The sequence below is a fragment of the Bubalus kerabau genome, chromosome 1 (assembly GCF_029407905.1).
Source record: "Bubalus kerabau isolate K-KA32 ecotype Philippines breed swamp buffalo chromosome 1, PCC_UOA_SB_1v2, whole genome shotgun sequence".
NCBI lineage: Eukaryota > Metazoa > Chordata > Mammalia > Artiodactyla > Bovidae > Bubalus > Bubalus kerabau.
This window is the reverse complement of record NC_073624.1, coordinates 156,972,468-156,993,883: the sequence shown is the minus strand read 5'-3', so window position 1 is coordinate 156,993,883 and position 21,416 is coordinate 156,972,468. Positions and strand designations below refer to the sequence as shown.

Here is a 21,416-nt window from a genome sequence, read left to right as displayed (position 1 = left end):
TATGAATGTGTTCATTACCTTGATTATTGTGATGATTTCATGAATATTTACCTACATCATGCTGCAGTCCATGGGGTCGCAAAGAGTCAGACATGGCTGAGTGACTGAACTGAACTGAACTGAAGACATGTTAAATTATATCCTGTACATGTGGTTTATTGTATGTCAATTATATCTCAATAAAGCTGTTTTATTGGGGGTTGGGGTTTTCTTTTTAATATCCAAAATTCAACCATTTGGGGTATCAACCTCCACTGCCAACCACTCTGATCCAAAGGCTACAGCTACCTGGATGCCTCGCTCTGTAGGCCCCAGCCCTGCTGAAATTCCTCCTCTTCCAGAATATTCCATCCTCTCAGGAAGATGCCAAGGTTCCTGCTCAGCAGGTCCACCCACCCACCCACCCCCAGCCACTCTGCTAACTGACTGATGACAATTCACAGCTGCCCCTCTTCCAGAGACTTGGCTGAGCCACGTCCCCTTGCCAGGGAGGTTACAGCTCCATCCCAAGGACACCAACAGCCAATGACTAATTGATACAGGGATACAAAAGTCTAGCCCCCTTGCTCAAAGAATAGATGATTCCTGCTGCAGAGCCCCACCACCATGGGTCAGACTGAAGGCAGATTATTCACAAGCACATCAGTTTCTTCTCCTTTCCTAGCCTTACTCCCCATCCCAGACTGTACAGAAGAGCACCCCCTGAATGAATCACAGAAGCCCGAATCCCTTTTCAGGCTCTGAGAAATCAGCTAAGGATAGGTGGTATCAGGGGCGGACCTAGGAAGCAGATCCAAGGATGGGATTCTGGGGCGCATCCCTCAGGCCCAGGAGGCAGGTAAGAACTGGGAGTCCGGAGCATGAGGTGCGGTGCACTTGCTGCTTTTCACCTGTGGCGACTGGGATGGGACACAGGTAGAGGGTAGACACAGACTCACGCAGCATCTCTGGAGCCTGAGTGATGCAGGAGAAAGGCTGGAGAAGGAAATGGCAACCCACCCCAGTCTTCTTGCCTGGGAAATCCCACGAACAGAGGAGCCTGTCAGGCTACAGTCCAGGGGGCCACAAGAGTCAGACATGACTTTAGTGACTGAAAAACAACAAAAAGGAGAAAGGATAAATATAAGGGCCATAAAATTGGTAGCTGCTGCAGAACACTCAATGCTTTGAAGAGAAAATAGCAAGTTTGGGACAATCAATCATTAATTTAAAGCAATTACGAGAGGCAGACAACTTATTCAATGGCATTTACAGAGTTAGAGACCCCCACCTCCCGCAGTTAGACGACAGACCTGGAGCTAGATCCAGGACACAATCATAAGAGTAGCAGAACTTGGAGAAGGTTGTCTTCTCAGGCCCAGCAGCTCTCATACACCAAGTCAGAGCCCTGAAAGGAAGAAATGGGATCCTGAAATTGGGGATGGAGACATGTAAGTAGATAAACTTGAATCCCTTGACTCCCTATCTCCCCTAAACATTGAGTGTGCTGAAAACGCCTACACTCTATGCATTTTTTTTTAATTGAAGGATAATTGCACTACAGAATTGTGTGGTTTTCTGTCACACATCAGCAAGAATCAGCCATAGGTACACCTATTTCTCCTCCCTCCCGAATCTCCCTCCTATCTCCCTCCCCATCCTCCCTTCAGCCTGTCACAGAGCCCCTGTTTAAGCTCCCTGAATCACACAGCAAATTCCCATTGGCTATCTATTTTACATGTGGTATTGTAAATTTCCATGTTACTCTCTCCATACATTTCCCCTTCTCCCTCCTCCCATCCCCTGTGTCCATAAGTCTGTTCTCTATGTCTGTTTCTCCATTGCTGTCCTGCAAATAAATTAATCAGTACCATCTTTCTAGATTCCACATATATGCATCAGTATATGATATTTATTTTTTTTCAATTTTATAGAATCTTTATTGTAAACAGAGATCATTAATAGTTATTACAAACTGAATCAACTGAAAGTCAAATTAGTAACTCAAAACAGATTTATATGTTTATTTTTGTATGGCATAATTTGTAATCTTTGCTCCCTCAATGCTTTGAAAAAAGGTTACTAAAATTATCAGCATTTCAATGGTCTCTCTTTTTTTGTCAAGTTTAGCACCGTAACATCCTCATTCTTTTAAAGAACTCACTCAAAACTAGGTGGAACTTTCATTGTTCATTCAAAACTATCATACACCATTTGTTTTTTTCATAATGCAAAAAGAACACAAGTATATTTTTAGATATTACAGACAACACATAGACAGTCCCTACTGTGTGTTGTTTGCATTCTTCCTACCTAGTATATGATATTTATATTTCTCTTTCTGACTCACTTCACTCTGTATAATAGGCTCTGGGTTCATCCACCTCATTAGAACTGACTCAAATGTGTTCCTTTTTATGGCTGAGTAGTATTCCAACATGTATATGTACCACCACTTCTTTATCCATTCATCTGTCGATGGACATCTAGGTTGCTTCCATGTTCTAGCTACTGCAAATAGTGCTGCAATGAACACTGGGGTACATGTGTCTTTTTCAGTTTTGGTTTCCTCAGGGTATATGCCTAGGAGTGGGATTGCTGGGTCATATGGTGGTTTTATTCCCCGCTTCTTGAGGAATCTCCATACCATCTTCCATAGTGACTATATCAGTTTACATTCCCACCAATAATGCAAGAGTATTCCCTTTTCTCCACACCCTCTCCAGCATTTACTGTTTGTAGACTTTTTGATGAGAGCTATTCTGGCTGGTGTGAGGTGGTACATCATTTTAATTTTGATTTGCATTTCTCTAATAATGAGTGATGTTGAGCACCTTTTCACATGCTTGTTAGCTATCTGTATGTCTTCTTTGGAGAAATATCTTCTTAGGTCTTTCTCCCACTTTTTGATTGTGCATCCCCCAGTCTCCCACTTTAAGTCTTTACAGACTCAGATGAGGTTGGTGGCTTAGAGGACAACACTAAACCTCCTCAGGATGCGCCCCCACCTCCTTTCCTGGCCACCAGAGCCATGGATAGAACCAAACTGCACATGGCTCCCTGGGCAAGTGCTCAGCCTGCTCAGAGAAAGAGAGATTAAATACCAAAGCAGCTATAAGACCCAGCTAATACAAACCAGCACAAACCTGAAGAGTGTATCTGGAAGTGGATGCTGAAGGAAGAAAGCAGAATATAAAGCTGGATTCAAAATGTATACCTGTGGCGGATTCATTTTGATATTTGGCAAAACTAATACAATTATGTAAAGTTTAAAAATAAAATAAAATTAAAAAAAAAAAAAGTTCATTGACATGGAGGCACTCTTGGATCACAGGATTTAACTCCCTGGCAAAGAAACCTAGAGGGCGGTTCTGACGTGCTGCTGGTATGGCTCTCAGAAGCTGCTGTCACAGACTTGTAGAGACAGGGATCCAAAGGCTCAAGTGAGACTACTATTCGACCAGCAGTGGAGGACATATGACCCTTAAAGCATAAACCATGTGCTCTCCGGCCTTTATAGAAAAAATGTGCTGGTTTCTGTTGCATTGAGATGGTTAATAATAACATAAGGTTCCCAATAGCTAAGGGTATTAATATAGAAAGGAATGAGATGAACTGATGAGTCCAATGCCAAGACTAGATACTCCAGTGGAGGTTTATAGTTCTTTGCCCAGTTTCTAGACTTGAGCCAGTTCTTAGACCCAGAACCCATTAACTAGTCCCCATAAGACAGATCTTGCAACTTTATAGTAAATAAAACATGGAAGCCATTCACCACTGGAACTATTATCATTTATTCAAGGAAAAGGAGAATTACAATGGGGAGATGGAATATCTAGATTCTTTAAGGGATGTTAGATACAGGATCTAAGCTACCATGGGTACCTTGAGACCCAAAGACCTATCATGATTCCTTCATTATAGTAGAAGCATATGGCAGTCAAATAAAATATTGAATAGCCCAGGATCAGTGGTCATTTCTCAGTTCCCAAGTATATAATTGGAATATATCTACTTAGCAATGGTTCCTTGACAAGTAGAGTAAAATCTCTTTTAGTACAAAGGACCAAGTGGAAGTTTCTAAAGCTGTCCCCGTTCCTGGACCAAAGTGGTAAATCAAAAACATTACCACTTCCCGCAGGAATGGCAGAGATTAGTGTCATCCACAAAGACTTTAAAAGTGCAGAGGAGATGGTCCCTATCATATCTCTCATTTAACACACTAGTCTGGCCTCTGCCATGGCAGATTACAGTGAACTACTCCAAACTTAACCAAATAGCAGCCCCATATGCAGCTTTTCAGCTTGATGTGTTATCTTAACTAGAGTAAATTAGTATGCTGTTAAGTCACTTCAGTCATGTCCAACTCTGTGCGACACCATAGACAGCAGCCCACCAGGCTCTGCTGTCCCTGGGACTCTCCAGGCAAGAACACTGGAGTGGGTTGCCATTTCCTTCTCCAATGCATGAATGTGAAAAGGTAAAGTGAAGTTGCTCAGTCGTGTCCAACTCTGAGCGACCCCATGGACTGCAGCCTACCAGGCTCCTCCGTCCATGGGATTTTCCAGGCAAGAGTACGGGAGTGGGGTGCCATTGCCTTCTCCGAATTAGTATAGTTGCAGGTAAATGATAGGCAGCTTTTGATCTGATAAATGCTTTCTTTCCCATACCCAGCAGAAAGGAGTACCCAGAACAGTTCATATTCACAAGGGATGAACAGCAGTATTCATTCACAATTCTCCTTTCATACTCTCACAGGACTCTGTTCATTCTCCTTCATTCTGTCATCATATATCCAAGGGGGCCTGAAACATCTAGATATTCCACAGAACATCACTGGTTCACTATATATGTCATCAATGTCACGAAACCTTTATGAGTAAGTAAGCAGTAACAAGAGTATTTGGTCATGGGACACCAAGTAACCATGAGACCAAAACAACCCCCTGTGATCTGGGAATGTCAGCAATCTATCAGAAATTGGACACAGTACATCTGGGATCATGTTCCAAGAGGTCCAAGGATAGACGTAACTGAACAAACAGGGGTCCCATACTCCATGGCACCAAACACGTTTGCACCAGTGTCTCTCCCTCAACTCACACCTATAGTCCTATGAGAGGTTCCCCATGACCAGGAGACAGAGGAAGAAGGAGCCCAAGTTTGGTTCACAGATGTTGGTACACATAGGAAATAGACACTGTTGCACCACAGCCCCACTCAGGGGACCCTAACAGACAATAGTGAGAAGAGGTCCTTCTAGTGCAAAAGCTTCAGGCAAGGCATCTGATCATCCGCTTCGTGTGAAGAAAGAAGTGGCCTAACATTAGGACATATGTAGATTGATGGGCAATAGTGAACAACAGGGCTTGTTAGCCAGGAGCCTGGAAGGAACGAGACTGAAGTCCAGGGACGAAGTCTGGTGCTGAGGCATGGGAATGGGCTCATGGGAGTGAACACAAGTGTGCAGATCCCTGTGTCATATGTTAACGTACACCAGGGATCACCTCCTGTGAAAGACTAAACAGGAAGACTTAGCCAGACAATGTTGGCCGGTCTCCGTTCTTGGTCACCAGTAGCGTGCGCAATGAGCTCATAAACAAAGTACCCACGGTGGCAGGGACTGAGCTAGGCACAAACCCAACAGCAGGGGCTTCTTGTTAGCCAGGTTGATCAAGGTTCTATCATTGCTTCCTGGGTTACTAGATCAGCAGGCACAGAAAGAGTTTCTACACTGTCAGGGATCACTGGCCTTGGTCATCATAAAGAAATGTGGCTTGAGTCCATATAATGCGAACGTAGAGAAATGTGTTTGGAACTCGTGTGATTCACTGGAGTGTGTCTGATACTCCTGTACCTAGTATTGTGTATAAGTAGCAGGTGCCCCAGCCACAGCCTGAGGATGGCATAGTAACCAGGTGCCCAGACTCCCTTAGAGATGAGTGCCTGGGCCACCCCACCTGGCAAGCCACCCAGACCAGCAAAAGTGCTAGCCAAGGATAAGAGGAATCAAAAGCAAACAGAAGAGGAGGAAGATAATGATGATCAACTGTGGTCTTGAGATTGTGGAAATAGGAACTGTAGCATGTCCCACTAGTCCTCCTCTTTAAAGTTTCCCCAGGAGTTACAACCACGGATTTCTAGAGAAGCTGGCACCAGGTGGAATGAATTGAATGTGAGAGTCAAGAGGATCTCAGTGGTGCAAGTGGTGGGATGTGGTAGACAAAGTCAGTGCCTGGCACAGATGCTCTTACCTGGCCAGGATACCCATCTCCCAACTGCTGTGAATGTTGGCTGCTAACAGTCACAGCTGCCTCCCTTCTCCAGAGAACTGTCCTTGGCTGGAAGAAGCTGCTTTGCCCAGAGATCACACAACCCCAGCATTGGCCCATAGCCAATGCCTGATTGAATTGGGAGTATAAAATGTTGCTCCTCTTGCCTGAAGGAGGAACACTTTACAGTGTGGTTTACAATTCAGGACCCAAGCACCTCCTTGTGGATCAGATCGAGGCAAGATTTGACCTCATCCTTTTCTCTTTCTCTATTCTGCTTTACTCCGTCCATTAAAGGTATTTCCTAAGAACATTCACTAATAAACCACGTGCACTTGAACCCCTGCTTCAGGCTCTGCTTCTAAGAAACAAGACTAAGACTTTCTTTTGTCTGTCTTATGTATCACTAAAGCCTCATCACCAAGTACCATGACACCTAGCAAAAATTAAATGCTTGCATGAATGAATGGAATGGGGCAGCTCAGAAGTCAAGTGCTTGGCCAAGATCATCCACATCTTAAGCAGCCAAGCCTTGACCTTGATTTGAACTTGAGCTTGATCTTTAGAGACCAAACTCTGACACAGCAGTGCCTGAATGAATGAATCAATGAATGGCAGAAGGAATGCATGCCTAAACAAAGGTTGTCTCTAGAAAGAACTGTTCTAGCTTCCTATGGCTGACCCACTAATACAAATGACTCAAAGTTTTGAAAGCTTTAGGGAGACAAAAACCAATATCTTTCAACCCCTGCCATGTGCTGGGCACTTTACATGCATTACATCATTTCACCTTAATAATAAAAACTATTTTAGGGACTTCCCTGGCAGTCCCGTGGTTAGAACTCCATGCTTCCACTGCAGGGGGCACAGGTTGGATTTCTGGTCAAGGAGCTAAGATCCCACAAGCCAGGCAGTGCAGCTAATAATCATTATTTTCGATAGATTTTATTAACATCCCCATCTTATAAATGTTCAAGGGATTGCCAGTAAAGCAGAGATCTCAAATTCAAGTGCCTACAAGGACCAGAAAGGTATGAAATAAGCAGACGGGCCCCAAAGGCCTGTCATCGCTGTAATCATCAGGACTGCACCGAGAGGTCTTCTCCTCCCCTTTCCCAGGCACGACCTCCTCCTACCCCACAATTTTAATGTCTGCAAGCCTGAAGACATCGTCAAGGCTCTGGGGAGGAGGGAAGGTTATCTCACAGCTTTCAGGATCTGGTTTGCTTTCTCCAGCGATAGGGGGCAGAGCATTACAGGCCAAGGAAGGAAATATTCCTAACCCCTGACACCCATCATCATTCCTCACGCATTTCAGACACCTGCATGCTCTGATCACTTTTACACCTCCGCTTGGAAAGGTGTTACCACCAATCTGGCAGGTGCGGAAGCCAAGGCTTAGAAAAATGCCATGGCTTGCCCAAGGTAACCCTGCAGTGTTGCTAGTGCCAGGCTTGGGTTTCCTGAGATTTCATCTACTGCTCTTTTCACAAAGCCATACCATGTGTACCTGGGAGCCACAGAAGGTTCTGCAGGCCCTCGCCCGGGGTTCTCTGGGAACCCCTCTAAACACACCCCTGGATGTGCTGGCTTCCACTGTGGCCCTGCTATCTGTCCCCAATCCCCAGCCTATACTGAGAGGTTTATTTGCTTACTGAAACCTTGGGCATTGAAATGGCCAAGGAGGACTCTGTAATCACGGGCTGCTGCTGTTGCTAAGAAACAGGTCCTTTAAATTCAATTTACAAAAAAGATAGAGCAAGCGAGCAAGTGAGTGAGAGCAAGAAAGGGATGCTTGAACATCTGGTTCTCCTCCCTGGCTGTCTCCGGTGACTGTGAAAATGAGATAAGTACATTCCAAGATGGATGCTGGCCCTCTCTAAGCCATTTTCCGACTTTCCTCTAAGCTGATATTTCTGGTCAGCCTTGGGTTTGACAGGTTGTGGAGAAGGGTGGGGGGAGTGCTCTTGCAGAAAGCCTGGTGGCTTTAAGAATTCCAGGCACCTTGTCTCCTTCAGGAATGACTCAGATGCCCCTGAGCCACTGAACTAACCTGGTTCTTATGTCTAGGGCTCTCCACCCCCACTCCCACTGTCAGAATAATCATTCCACATATTTATATAAACCTCTTCAGCTCACTCTGGATTTCACACATGTTACCTTAGCTCTTATGGAGGAAATATTATTCTCTGCATATCACAGATGAGGAGGAAACTACGACAGTTAGAAAATGCACCTGGGCCAGGAGTGGAGGGGCCAAAAGCCCTAACCCCAGCTCTGCCAAGAGCAGGCTCAGCTACTCACTCAGATAACGCAGCCTTAAGCTGTGAGCTAGGGTTAGATCGTGGTTCCCCACAGTGTGTGCTGCAGAGCAACGTTCCATGGGCGGTAACTGGGTACTAGGTTACAAAGGAATCCTCTGGTCAAACAAGTCTGGGAAAGTTAGTTGTTTTGTTTTTGTTTTTTGTTGTTTTTGTTGTTGTTGTTTTTTGGGTTTTTTTTTTTTTTTTTTTGGAAAGTTAGTTTTAAGTTAGTTAGGTGGTTAACTTAGTTAGTCTCACTATAAGATTACTCAGAGCCTTGAATGCTTTAATATGCTGTAGAAAGCTCCAAGACCAGCTATCTTAGCTTGGGTTTCCCCAGAAGCCAGCTGTGATATAAGAATATGAGTGCCAGCAGTTTATTTGGGAGGTGATGTCAGGGAACCCTGGTAGGGAAATAAAGAAATGAGATAGGGGGATTCCCTGGTTGTCCAGTGGTTAAGAATCTGCCCTGCAGTGTAGGGGACCTGAGTCGACTCTTGGTGGGAGAACTAAGATCCCAACATGACTCTAAGCAACTAAACTCACACAGAAACTACTGAGCCCATGGGCTATGGAGCGTACATGCCACAACCAAGACGTGGTACAGCCAAATAAATAAATATTATTTTTAAAAAAGAAGTGAGATAGGAAAAGGAAGGCAGCCATGAAGGAGGAGTCACCAAGCAAGTTATCACTGTGGGCAGCAGGAGCTTCATCCGCTGGGGATCTTTGGGACATGGTGGGGGATACATGCCTCAGAGTTATCCCATCAGGAGTGAGGGAGCTGGGGTATTTACACTCCAACTGTGGCCAGTCACTGAGCTGGGCTAGGGAGGGGTGTCATTAATTGTCATTAAAGGTCCAGCAGTTCTTGTTTCCCAGGCACAAGAAGAAAGACTTCAGAGGGGCTGCTCTTCCAGATGCTGATGGCTGGAAGTCCAGCCCAGTGCACTGGCATGGCAAATGTGGGAGTGACTGGTGGTACCCCAATAATATCTACCATATGGAGGAAAGCTGCAGTTTTCAAGGCTGATTCAATCACAACACTGAGGAAAACAGCTCCAGGGCCTCATGTTCCATGGAAAAGTCCATGGAAATATCAAGCTAGGCCCTCTCCAAGGGATGATGGGTGGCTCTACAAGTCTGAGGCAATAACCTTATAAGGACCAAAGAATCACATTTGCTCATCATCAGTTCAGTCACTCAGTCATATCTGAGTGGACTGCAGTACACCAAGCCTCCCTGTCCATCACCAACTCCCAGAGCATGCTCAAACTCATATCCATTGAGTCAGTGATGCCATCAAACCATCTCATCCTCTGTCGTCCCCTTCTCCTCCTGTTTTCAATCTTCCCCAGGATCAGGGTCTTTTCCAGCGAGTCAATTCTTCTCATTAGGTGGCCAAAGTATTGGAGCTTCAGCTTCAGCATCAGTCCTTCCAATGAATATTCAAGATTGATTTCTTTTAAGATTGCTGGGTTTAATCCTTAAAACTCCTTGCAGTCCAAGGGACTCTCAAGGGTGTTCTCCAACACCACATTTCAAAGGCATCAATTCTTTGGTGATCAGCGAGAATTCCCTGATAGCTCAGTTGGCAAAGAATCTGCCTGCAGTGCAGGAGACCTAAGTTCAATCCCTGGGTCAGGAAGATCCTGTGGAGAAGGAAATGGCAACCCACTCCAGTATTCTTGCTTGGAAAATTCCCATGGACAGAGGAGCCTGGTGGGCCGCAGTCCGTGGGGTCACAAGAGTTGGACATGACTTAGCAACTAAATGACAGCTTTCTTTACGGTCCAACTCTCACATCCATACATGACTACCAGAAAAACCATAGCTTTGACTAGATGGACGTTTTTCAGCAAAGCAATGTCTCTGCTTTTTAATATGCTGTCTAGGCTTGTCATAGCTTTTCTTCCAAGGAGTAAGCGTCTTAATTTCATGGCTGCAGTCACCATGTGCAGTGATTTTGGAGCCAAAGAAAATAAAGTCTGCTGCTTTCCATTGTTTTCTCATCTATTTGCCATGACGTGATGGGACCAGATGCCATGATCTTCGCTTTTTAAATGTTGAGTTTTAAGCCAGCTATTTTACTCTCATCTTTCACCTTCATCAAGAGGCTTTTTAGTTGTTCTTCACTTTCTGCCATAAGGGTTGTGTCATCTGCATATCTGAGGTTATTGATATTTCTCCTGGCAATCTTGATTCCAGCTGGTGCTTCATCCAGCCCTGCATTTCACATGATGTATTCTACATATAAGTTAAATAAACAAGGTGACAATATACAGCTTTGATGTATTCCTTTCCCAATTTCAACTACTCCATTGTTCCATGTCTAGTTCTAACTGTTGCTTCTTGACCTGCATACAGGTTTCACAGGAAGCAGGTAAGGTGGTCTGGTATTCCCCTCTCTTGAAGAATTTTCCACAGTTTGTTGTGATCCACACAGTCAAAGGCTTTAGCATAGTCAATGAAGCAGAAGAAGATGTTTTTCTGGAATTCTGCTTTTTCTATGATCCAACGGATGTTGGCAATTTGATCACATTTGCTCACCACCTCCCCAAAGCTGGACAGATGAATCCTCACAGACATGAGATAAGTTTGCCTCTGATCTGCCCCCAGTTCATCCTTCAGCACATTCAACCACATTTCTAAGATGCTGCCTTCTGACCTAGGTTATAGTCTGGACCATCCCAGTCTGACCACACACCCATACAGCAAGCTCCTGCTATGTATATGCAGGATTATCATCCCCTACCCCCAGGAGTCACCATTCCCTTCTCGGTTCCTTAGGTTGGCTGGAAACAAGGAAACTATTTCAGACTGCCTCCTCTGCTCACCCCTCTCCCCACACTGGTTGGCTGGATCTGCAGCCTGACTTTTGAAAGCCAAATAATAATACTAATTTCAAGAGAATTAGTAGCAGGGGGTAGCAGGGTGGTTTAGAGCATAGGTGCCTGGAATCAAATTATACCTCCACTACGTACTACCTGTGTGACCTTGAGCAGGTTACTTAACATCTCTGTGCCTCAGGTTTCTCTGAAAGGGATGATAACAATGCTGCCCATGTAGGATTGTTATCACAATGTGCTAGTTACTATTAGAATGTAGTGCACCATCCCTGGGGACAGGAGGTACTCAGGAATGATATCATTAAGACAGCCATATGATAGCAGCTCAAATGGCAACCCACTCCAGTATTCTTGCCTGGGAAGTCCCAAGGACAGAGGAGCCTGGCACACTACAGTCCATGGGGTCGCAAAAGAATCAGACACAACTTAGTGACTAAACAACAACAATGCTTTTGAGCTCTTATCCCATGCCAGACACCATGGTAAACACTTTATATATATTAAATCATACAATCCCAACTATCCACCTATCAAGCTATGCTAATATCCATATTTTACTGATGTGGAAACATGGCTCAGAGTAGCTATGCCACTGGTCCAAAGTCACAACACGGGTAAGCAACCAAGAAAAATCTTTTATGTCTCCAGGAATGGTTGCCCAAGGGTGGAAACCTGGGAAGTGGGAAACAAGCTTTGGTGCAGCTCAAAGGCTACTGAGGGTGCCTTCTAGGTGGTCAGGCCATGGCTAGTTCTTCCTCTTCCCTCATCCCAGAAACCTATAGAAAATACATAGTTCTCCTTGGGCCCCGGATCTGATACTTGGAAGTCAAAACTTTCCAGCTCTGTCTTCTCTGCCTGCCAGAGCTTGTCCTGAGCCATAAGGCCCTCTTCTTCCAGGAAGCCTTTTAGAATCCTTTCCACACCCAACTGCAAAGAAGTTTCCCTCCTTTCCTTCCCTATTAGAGTTCTACCTCAATTACACTCTTTTGGCATATTCACTTCCTGACACCTTCTTTATGTAGGTCTCTTAGCACACTGGATCTCATGAGCAGGTGTGGCTACCCCACAAAGGCAGAGGCATTGCCTTCAACCCTAGGCTACAAGGCCTAACCCAAGCGGTATCTGTCACAGCTTCAAGCAGCCTAACACTGAGATGGACCGGAGAAGTCATCTCTCCCTGAATTTTACAGCAAGGGGCACCAACCTGCTTCACTCACCCAGTCAGGCAGTGGAGGAACCAGACTCAAACCCAGGACTCTTGACTTCTAGGCCAGAGCTCTCACACTGAGGACCTGGAGGACTGTCTCCAGGATGATTCAGGATATTGAATTAGCAGGCAACATATACAAGAAGGGACTTATACACACGCATTTCCCCACCACCACCATCCTCAGGATACTGAGTTCCCTGCTCATCTCCCTGGCCTGCTCACTCCTCCTCTTCTTGTGATTTCTCTGCAATTATAGTCCGGTGTCTGTGCATTTGCGTCCCATCGATGAGACTGAAATGCCAGCCATTAGTCTCCATTCTTCACACTCTTAAATGAGAGGGCCAAGATTAATGAAGCATCTTCTCTCAATCAAGAAGCCATTTCAGGCTGTGCTTTTTAAGCCCAGTGAGTTGTGCAGATGAATTAATACTGCCTGACCTTTTTATTTTCCACTGGAGGATTGGTGGTGCTCCCCCTACCCCTACACTGTTTGAGGAGCAATCCTGCTCCCAGCCGCTTGGTTCAGCAGCCAGGAGTGTGAGTGCAAAGTGAGGGTGTGGCCTCACAGCACTGAGGGCAGATCATTCCCAGGAGCAGTTGGGTGAGGGCAAGCAGGCTGATGTAGCTTCTAGAGGCTCCTCCTACTCAATACACCCACACCTAACAAAACACAAAAGCAGACAGAGGACCCAACAGGAAAGTGTTGCCAAGCCAAGCCCTTGATGTGCAGTGGGGGTCCGGGAGCCAAGACTGGAGCTAAGCCAGGGCAACATTCAAAATAGCTAACAGCAACGTGTGGCATAAGCACCAACCAATCAGAGCAGACTCCCACCATGAACCACCATAGGGCCAGCCAGGCACATCCCAGGGGCTATCAGCTGTGGACAGAGCATTTGTTCTCCCAAGAAATGAAGAAGGTTGGGGTGTTGATCCAGAGAGAGAGAAAAAGTAGGCGGAGAGGGAAGAGGATCAAGTAACACAATGGAAGAGTTGAACTCAAGTCGTGGAAACAATCAAGGGACATTATAAAAAAGCAACATCTAATCTTAAATCTTAAGTTTCTTGTGTTTTTGCAAGAGAAATTACTCCCCGTTAGTGAAGGACTCTATACCCAAATGTCTATCTATGTCTGTGTGTGATATAGCAGGGGTGGGAAGGTTGTGGGGGAAAGGGGCTGAATTATACATCTGAATCCCCACATTTCTGGACAGGAAGGTGTTCTAGAGTAGGGGGCAGATGAGCTGGAACTTTCAGAATGAGTAGGAGCTTTCCAGTGTGAAGATCTCTCTCTCCCCTATGCTTCAGAAGCGAATCTGCTCCTGTTTCTACTACAGAATTAGCTAAGCTTTGTCCGTATCTGTACAGGTCTCTTCCTAGGATGTGAGTTCCTTATTGGAGGGGTCCTGCTTCTTTCATCTCTGCATCCTCAGCACCCAGCATATGTTTGACCCAGAATCACTGGCCCATCTTTCCCTCTAGGGTATAAATGTATTCAATCAGGAGCGTGTCGGAAGGTGGAAGAGAGGCTGATAATAATCATGGCGAGGGAGAGGTCATATGCAAGATGACGTTGATGAAGGCTATGCTCAAGACAGAAAGTGCTAGAAGAAGAAACTGGATATTGGGCGGATGAGTAACAATTTCTGTCTCATCATCTCTTACTTCCTGAGTGAAACTTGTAAATGCTCTGTTTCTGTGTCCACTGAATGGGCCAGTGTCACCACACATGCAGTTACACACCCACAGACACACACACACACACACAGACGCACACACACACACACACCCACAGACGCGCAAACACACACACACACACAGACGCGCACACACACACACACACACACAGACGCACACACACACACACACACAGTCGCACACACACGCACACACAGACGCGCACACAGACGCACACACACACACACCCACAGACGCACACACACACACAGACGCGCACACACACACCCACCCACAGACGCACACGCACACACACAGACGCACACACACACACACACACAGACGCGCACACACACACACAGACGCGCACGCACACACACACACACACACTCTGATAACAATAATGATGATGGTGATATGACTAGATCAGCGTTCAGAATCATAATGCATGTTCTCAGTGGTACACATTTCAAAATTTTTTTTTTTGCTTGCATTTCTGTTTATTCATTCAGCCAACCGAGCACCTCCTACGCGCCAGCAGCTTCGCTAGGTGTCAGGATTAAATACAGTCCCTCGACCTCAAGAAAAGAAAGCAGCCACTTCAGACAGGAATCACATGAGATTTTTCTTAGTTTATGATATGTCATAGGAGCAGGGAAAGGAAGGAGGAAGTGTCAGCTAGCTGAGCCCGGAAAGAAAGATGGGCTTCAGGCAGGAAAAGGAGCAAAGGGCATCCTGGGGAGAGAGGCAGCGTGAGTGAAAGTCTTATTGTCTTCATTCGTATTTGGTACTGCTTTTATAGCATGTTAATACATATTTTTTTCTGCTTAAAAATTAAAAGCAGGGCTTCCCTGATGGCTCATTGGTAAAGAATCCGCCTGCCGGTACAGGAGATATGGGTTCGGCACTGATCCAGGAAGATCCACATGCCACGGGGCAGATCAGGAAGACCCACATGCCACGGGCCGATTCAGCCCGCGAGCCCCAACTACTGAGCCTGTGCTCTAGAGCCTATGAGACACAATTACTGAAGCCCACGCGTTCTCAAGCCCGTGCTTCAGAGCAAAAGAAGCCACCACTGAGAAGCCCACGCACCACAACTACAGAGTAACCCCCACTCACCACAACCAGAGAAAAGCCCACACAGCAACGAAGACCCAGCACAGCCAAAAAGAAAGAAAGAAAATTACTTTTTAAAAAGAAAATGGCCTTTAGAGCCTGGAGCAAGAGACCAAAGTGGTAGCAACAGATGAGCTACAAGAAGAAGGTGCCCTGGGAAGGAAGCTATGCTTACCACCTGCAGTGCCCTGTGAAGGAATCTGGACTTTATTCAGCATGACACCATGGAGGGTTTCTAAGCCTGGTGATGAGGGAACAGGAGAGCCAGAGGCAGACAGCTGGCCATTTCCTTGAGGCTGGGAAGACCTGTTTCCAAGGCAAGCTCCACTGGAAGGTCCGCGCATCATCTCAAGGCTGCCATGAGCACCGCCCTCCTGTGCAGACTTTAGTACTTGGGCTGTGTGAGGGCCAGGGAATGCTTCACTCACATAAAATCATGCTTCTCCCACATGGTTTCTCTTTTCCAAAGAGAAAAGAAAAGCTGGTCTCTACCCAAGGTTGTGTGCTCAGGTGTGGCTATCCTCGTGAGATCCGTGTGTGGGGCGGTCTCCATGGAGATGCCATGTTGGTTCAGGGTGGAGGAGCAGAGCCATCCCACACCTGTCTGAGCCTGCACCTGGGCAAGCTCTGCATTTTCCAATAGGACCAGGTAGCGCACGTCGTCAAGGATGAGTGGGTCCACCCAGGAAAACTTGCACTAAAGACAAAATTAGAAAACTAGGCAGCAGGAGACAAAACCCATTCATAACATGAACAGAACCCAGCCACTCGCCATGGCCCTAAGGCTCACTCACAACTGAAACACCCAATCTAAATGTCTGCCTTATTTGGTGCTGCTTTTTATAGCCTATCAATAAATATTTTCTGTTAAAAAAGATGTTTTGACTTCCTTGCAGGAACATGTACCCTTCTTATACAAGAAAAAAGAAAACTAAAGCTTAAAGATCAAATCTTTTAGCAAACTGATAGAAATCCAAAAGGGAAATATATTCTAAAATATGCAAAAACAAGGCTACACACACACACACACACACACACACACACACACTTTCACCAAAAAAAACTCACAGCAGCACATAAGCAACCCCCAGCTCATTCTCCAGAGCTCCAGAAAACCTCCTTGCCCTTGGCAGCCAGGCCATGGAAGGCCCCCCCAAATCCCCCACCATCTGGCATTTTTGTCTGCAAAGCACAGGCCTTTCTACCCTGGGCTGCCTGCCCACCCTGCGGATGAGGCCAGGCACTGGTGAGGGCTGCCTGGACTTTGCCTCCCTGCCATGGTAACCACCACATGCACGCGCGTGCACACACACACACACACACGCATATGCATAGGCACACACACACACACACACACTCTCAGCCCTACCTGCTTTCTGGCCCCATCGCCATAGGCTCAGGCCAGGGCAGCCTTGACTGTCAGCTCTGTCCTAATCCTACCTACCCCACACAGCAGCCAAAAAGGCACACGTGTCAGGGAGGGGGCGGGGAGAGGATAAACAGCCACAGGAAGGCAGCAGGACTCAAGAGAGGGAGCAAGGCCCTGGGGAGGGGGGCACGCAGGCAGGTGGCAGAGGGGCCCTCATTAGCCGGACCATCTGTCAAGAGTGAAGGAAAGGCACCCAGCTCTGCAGTCCAGGGCCCTGCTGTACATATACTCACACACTCTCACACACGTATAAGCACACACACAATTATACACACACATATATTGACATCCACCCATGCCCACATACCCATAAAATCCTACGCAAAGATATACACATCCTCCCCTACTTGTGAACACAAAAATGTACACAAATGACAACCGCACACACACACACGAACATATACGCACTGATATGTAGTCACACAGTCATCGTAACCATGCACAAAGATAAACATAACTGTATGTACACATGTGCTTAAACGTACAGCCATATGTAGTCAAACATACATGCACAGACTCACATGCATAAGCACATACTCCCATATGGCTACATTCTCTCTCCCATGCAACCCCACGCCCATGCACAAATCCACTCAGACCTCTTCCCCGCTGCCATCCTGCCAGGCCATAGGTCCTCCACCTCCATGCTCTGTGTCCCTTTCATGCTCCATACCGTCTCTTCCACCCAGCAGTCCTACAAGGCCTTGCTGCCCTGCCACTCACGAGTCAGGAGCACAAGGGGTGGCAAAGACTGGGTGAGGAAGAGTTCAACACCATACTGAGAAGCATTGATCACAGTCTTTTTCTGGGGATGCTTAAAATGTAAGGAGAAAGAGAAGGCAGCTAACATGATCAATGGCTCCCTGACTTCACTACTTTGCTAAAAGCAAGACCTAGACCACCAGAGGGCTACCTCCAAGGCCTGAGGCACTGTTAACCCACCACTTGACTGTGGTTGGGAAGATGGTAGGGTACGCAGGTTCAGGGCACTGAGCTGGTCTCAGTAGCACCATACTTGGGCTGCATGATCTTTGTTTCTAGCATCTCTGAACTAAGATGGGGATTATGCCTTCTGCACCAGAGTTCTGTGTAGTCTCATGAGATCACACCTGGACTGTGATCACCTGGCACCTGGCACATGCGAAGAACTCAATAAACCTCAACTATTTTACTCTTGAAGACTATTATCCATATTTCAAAGTTTTAGTAAAGAACCATAATCCAGGTGAGGGCTCCAGGTTATTTCAAAGTATCTTTTATTTAGAGAGATGCAGATGTAGAGACTTGCACACATAGTGGGAGAAGGAAAGGGCAGGACAAACTTTAAGAGCAACCTTGAAATATATACACTGCTGCTGCTGCTGCTAAGTCGCTTCAGTCGTGTCCGACTCTGTGCGACCCCAGAGACGGCAGCCCACCAGGCTCCCCCGTCCCTGGGATTCTCCAGGCAAGAACACTGGATTGGGTTGCCATTTCCTTCTCCAATGCATGAAAGTGAAAAGTGAAAGTGAAGTCACTCAGTCGTGTCCGACTCTTAGTGACCCCGTGGACTTCAGCCTACCAGGCTCCTCCATCCATGGGATTTTCCAGGCAAGCGTACTGGAGTGGGGTGCCATCACCTTCTCTGAATATATACACTACCATGCATGAAACAGGCAACTAATGGAAGCTGCCATATAACATAAGGAGCTCATCTCGGGGCTCTGCAATGACCTAGAGAGGTGGGATAGGGATGGCAGTGGGAGGCAGGTTCAAGAGGGAGGGGGTATATATACGTATTTATATGCATATATATATATATATATATATATATATTTATGGCCGATTCATGTTGTATGGCAGAAACCAACACAACATTGTAAAGCAATTATCCTCCTACTAAAAATAAAAATAAATAAATGAAGTATCTTCTATTTCAAATGAACCAAAATGGTGCCCGTGGGCTGGACTCTGAAGTCAGTGTGGCCTGGCAGGACCAAACATCTACTGTTTGCTGATTATGGTCTCCACCTGCAGCCGTGGAGGAGGCACAACCTCTGTTCCCAGAAAGTTTAGCCTCCCCTGGAGAAGAAAGAGAAGTTTGGAAACAAACACAATAAAAGGAAATAGATTAAAAATGGAGAAAACAACCCACATTCATTTGCCAGTAAGGAAAATGAGACTTGGAGAAGCAAAATGATAATTTGCCCAGGGATGCACAGCTGATAAAGGGCAGGGCAGGGGCGTGAGCTCAGGCCTACCTTGAGGTCAGATCTCATGCTCTTTCCACTGTAACGTGGAGCTCAAGGGACTCCATCTTTAGAGCAAATATAAACTCTGGCCGACTGGGTGATGGGTTCCTAGCAAGCATGGCCTAAACCTCTCAGAGTGACTCAGACTTGATAGAAATAAAAAGTCAGAGAGAATGAATAAAGAAAAGAAAATGGGAAGTTTTAAATCTCTCATCCATAAACAAAGCAGAATACATAAACACCCCAGGAATGGCCCTCACAGGAGATAACACCATGCACTTTTACAGAGGGACTTACAAGACCTGAATAAATGGGAAGATGTGCTATATTTATACATTTGAAGACTGACTATGAAGAAAATGTTCTTTTTTCCAACTTTACACAGAACTTTAACCAATTCTAATCAAAATCCTAAGGCCATTATGTTTTGAACTTAGAAAAACCGTTCTATGTTTCATCTGGAAGAATAAATAGATAAAGTTGGGGAAGAAAATACTGAAAAAAGAAGCCTAGTGTGGAACTTGGTATACTGGGTATGAAAACTTATTTATACATCTATTAAATTTTAAACATTGATATTGGCGCAAGAACACATCGGTCGATAAAACAGAATATGTAGCCAGAAACAGATATTGGTACATGCGAGAATTTAGTATCAAATCAAGGATGCTTCACAAACCAGTGAGAACAGGATGGATGATTCAATACCAGACCTGGGGAAACGAGATATCCAGGGAAAATCCTGTTAGCGTCTCACTTCACAGCATGTATCCAAATAAAACAAACCTAGAAAAAATGTAGGTGACTGTGTATCCATTTTCCCTCTGAACACAATCACATCTATCAGGAGGAGCCACAATAGAAAAGATGAAGATTGAACTCTGAACAAATTTGAAACTTTGAAAGACAAAAATCAGCATAAGACAATGGTTGCAGCTGGTTGATGGATACAGAGATGCATTCATTACTGTATTCACTCTGCTTTTGCGTGTGTTTGAAAATGACCATGGTTAAAAATAAAAGTTAAAAAAAAAAACATAAATTTAAAAGGCAAACAACCATAGAGAAAAATACTTTTTTAACATCCGTGGGGCCTATAAACTACTGTTATCTTTAAGGTGCAAAGTGCTCCTCCAAATGACTAACAAGCATCAGTAATTCTTTGGCCACCTAATACGAACAGCTGACTCACTGGAAAAGGCCCTGATGCCAGAAAAGACTGAAGGCAGAAAGAGAAGAGGGCAACAGAGGATGAGATGGTTGAGAGGATGGCATCATTGACTTGGTGACTGAACAACAAGCATCAGCAGACAGGAAGTGGCTGTGGGTTACTCTCTGAGCATCCAGTCCCCCTTCCTTCTTCCTCACAGTCCTGGATTTCTATTGAAACCCACAAGTTCTGGGGATGCTGACTTCATCCCCAGCCCTGAGGAGATCGTGTGACCTGACTACACCAATCAGTGCCTCCCAGTCCCCAGTCACTGTGATTGGTTTGGAAGGGGCACGTGACCCCAACAGGATGAATCTCAGGGCTTTTAATGGGCATGGGGACTTAGAAGTTACTTCTTTCCCACTGGACTTTAGTGGAGTCCCAGAAGCTCTGAGAGACCCCTAGGGCTGGGAGTAGTGAGAAGTCTCTCTGAAATAAAGCCCACGCTGGAAAGCTGAGCCAAGAAGAGATGAGAGAGAGAAAGAGGGCTCAGTGATATTTTTTTGAATCCTGGACCAAATTTCACCTAACATTATATCTACTCCTATATAAATGCAAATAGACAAAAATTACATTTTGGGGGATTTCTGTTACCTGCAACCAGAAGCAACCAAACTAAAATGAGCTAAATGAGCCTGAGAGTGTAGAGATTGGCAAGCAGGCACCACCCCCAAAAGGGAGAAGTTGGTAGCTTTTTGCATGTGCCCCACAGGTGGGCAAGGAAGTTCAGCAGAGCTGATGTGGGCAGGCTTCCCCTCATGCAGAGGTTGGGTAGGTCTCACCCATGCTCTGGTTTTGGTTCTGGCTCATCTCCAAGCTGCCGCATAGCGCCCTTCTTCTCTCTCTGATGGAAGAGACTCGGATGCCACTTGGGCTCCTGTAGTCACCACAGCAGGCAGTCCCCCTCAGTAATGGAACTTGCTCTGACTAGGAAGATGCTGAAGCATCTGGGGGCAGGTGCTCCTGGGTTATTTTGTCAGAGATCCATAATATCCAATCTGAAGCTTCCTTCTCCTGCCCTGAGCTTGGAGACCAGATCAGGGACTCTTCCAGCAGAATGCCACCTCACTGGAGTGGTCAGTGGGGCATGGGGATTACCAAGAGATATCTGGGTGTGGCCTCTTCAACTTTACAAGGCCA

At 45.8% G+C, this 21,416-nt stretch overlaps 1 long non-coding RNA gene across 1 annotated transcript in view; it reads right to left on the bottom strand.

The window, feature by feature from the left end:
• Window positions 1–1,079: 1,079 nt before the first annotated feature.
• The window catches only part of LOC129641837 (uncharacterized), a 56,524-nt gene continuing 36,187 nt past the window's right edge, over window positions 1,080–21,416 (bottom strand). The window contains exon 3 of the long non-coding RNA XR_008709477.1: window positions 1,080–1,387. This is a non-coding gene — a long non-coding RNA (uncharacterized LOC129641837). The remainder of the gene's footprint in view (window positions 1,388–21,416) is intronic.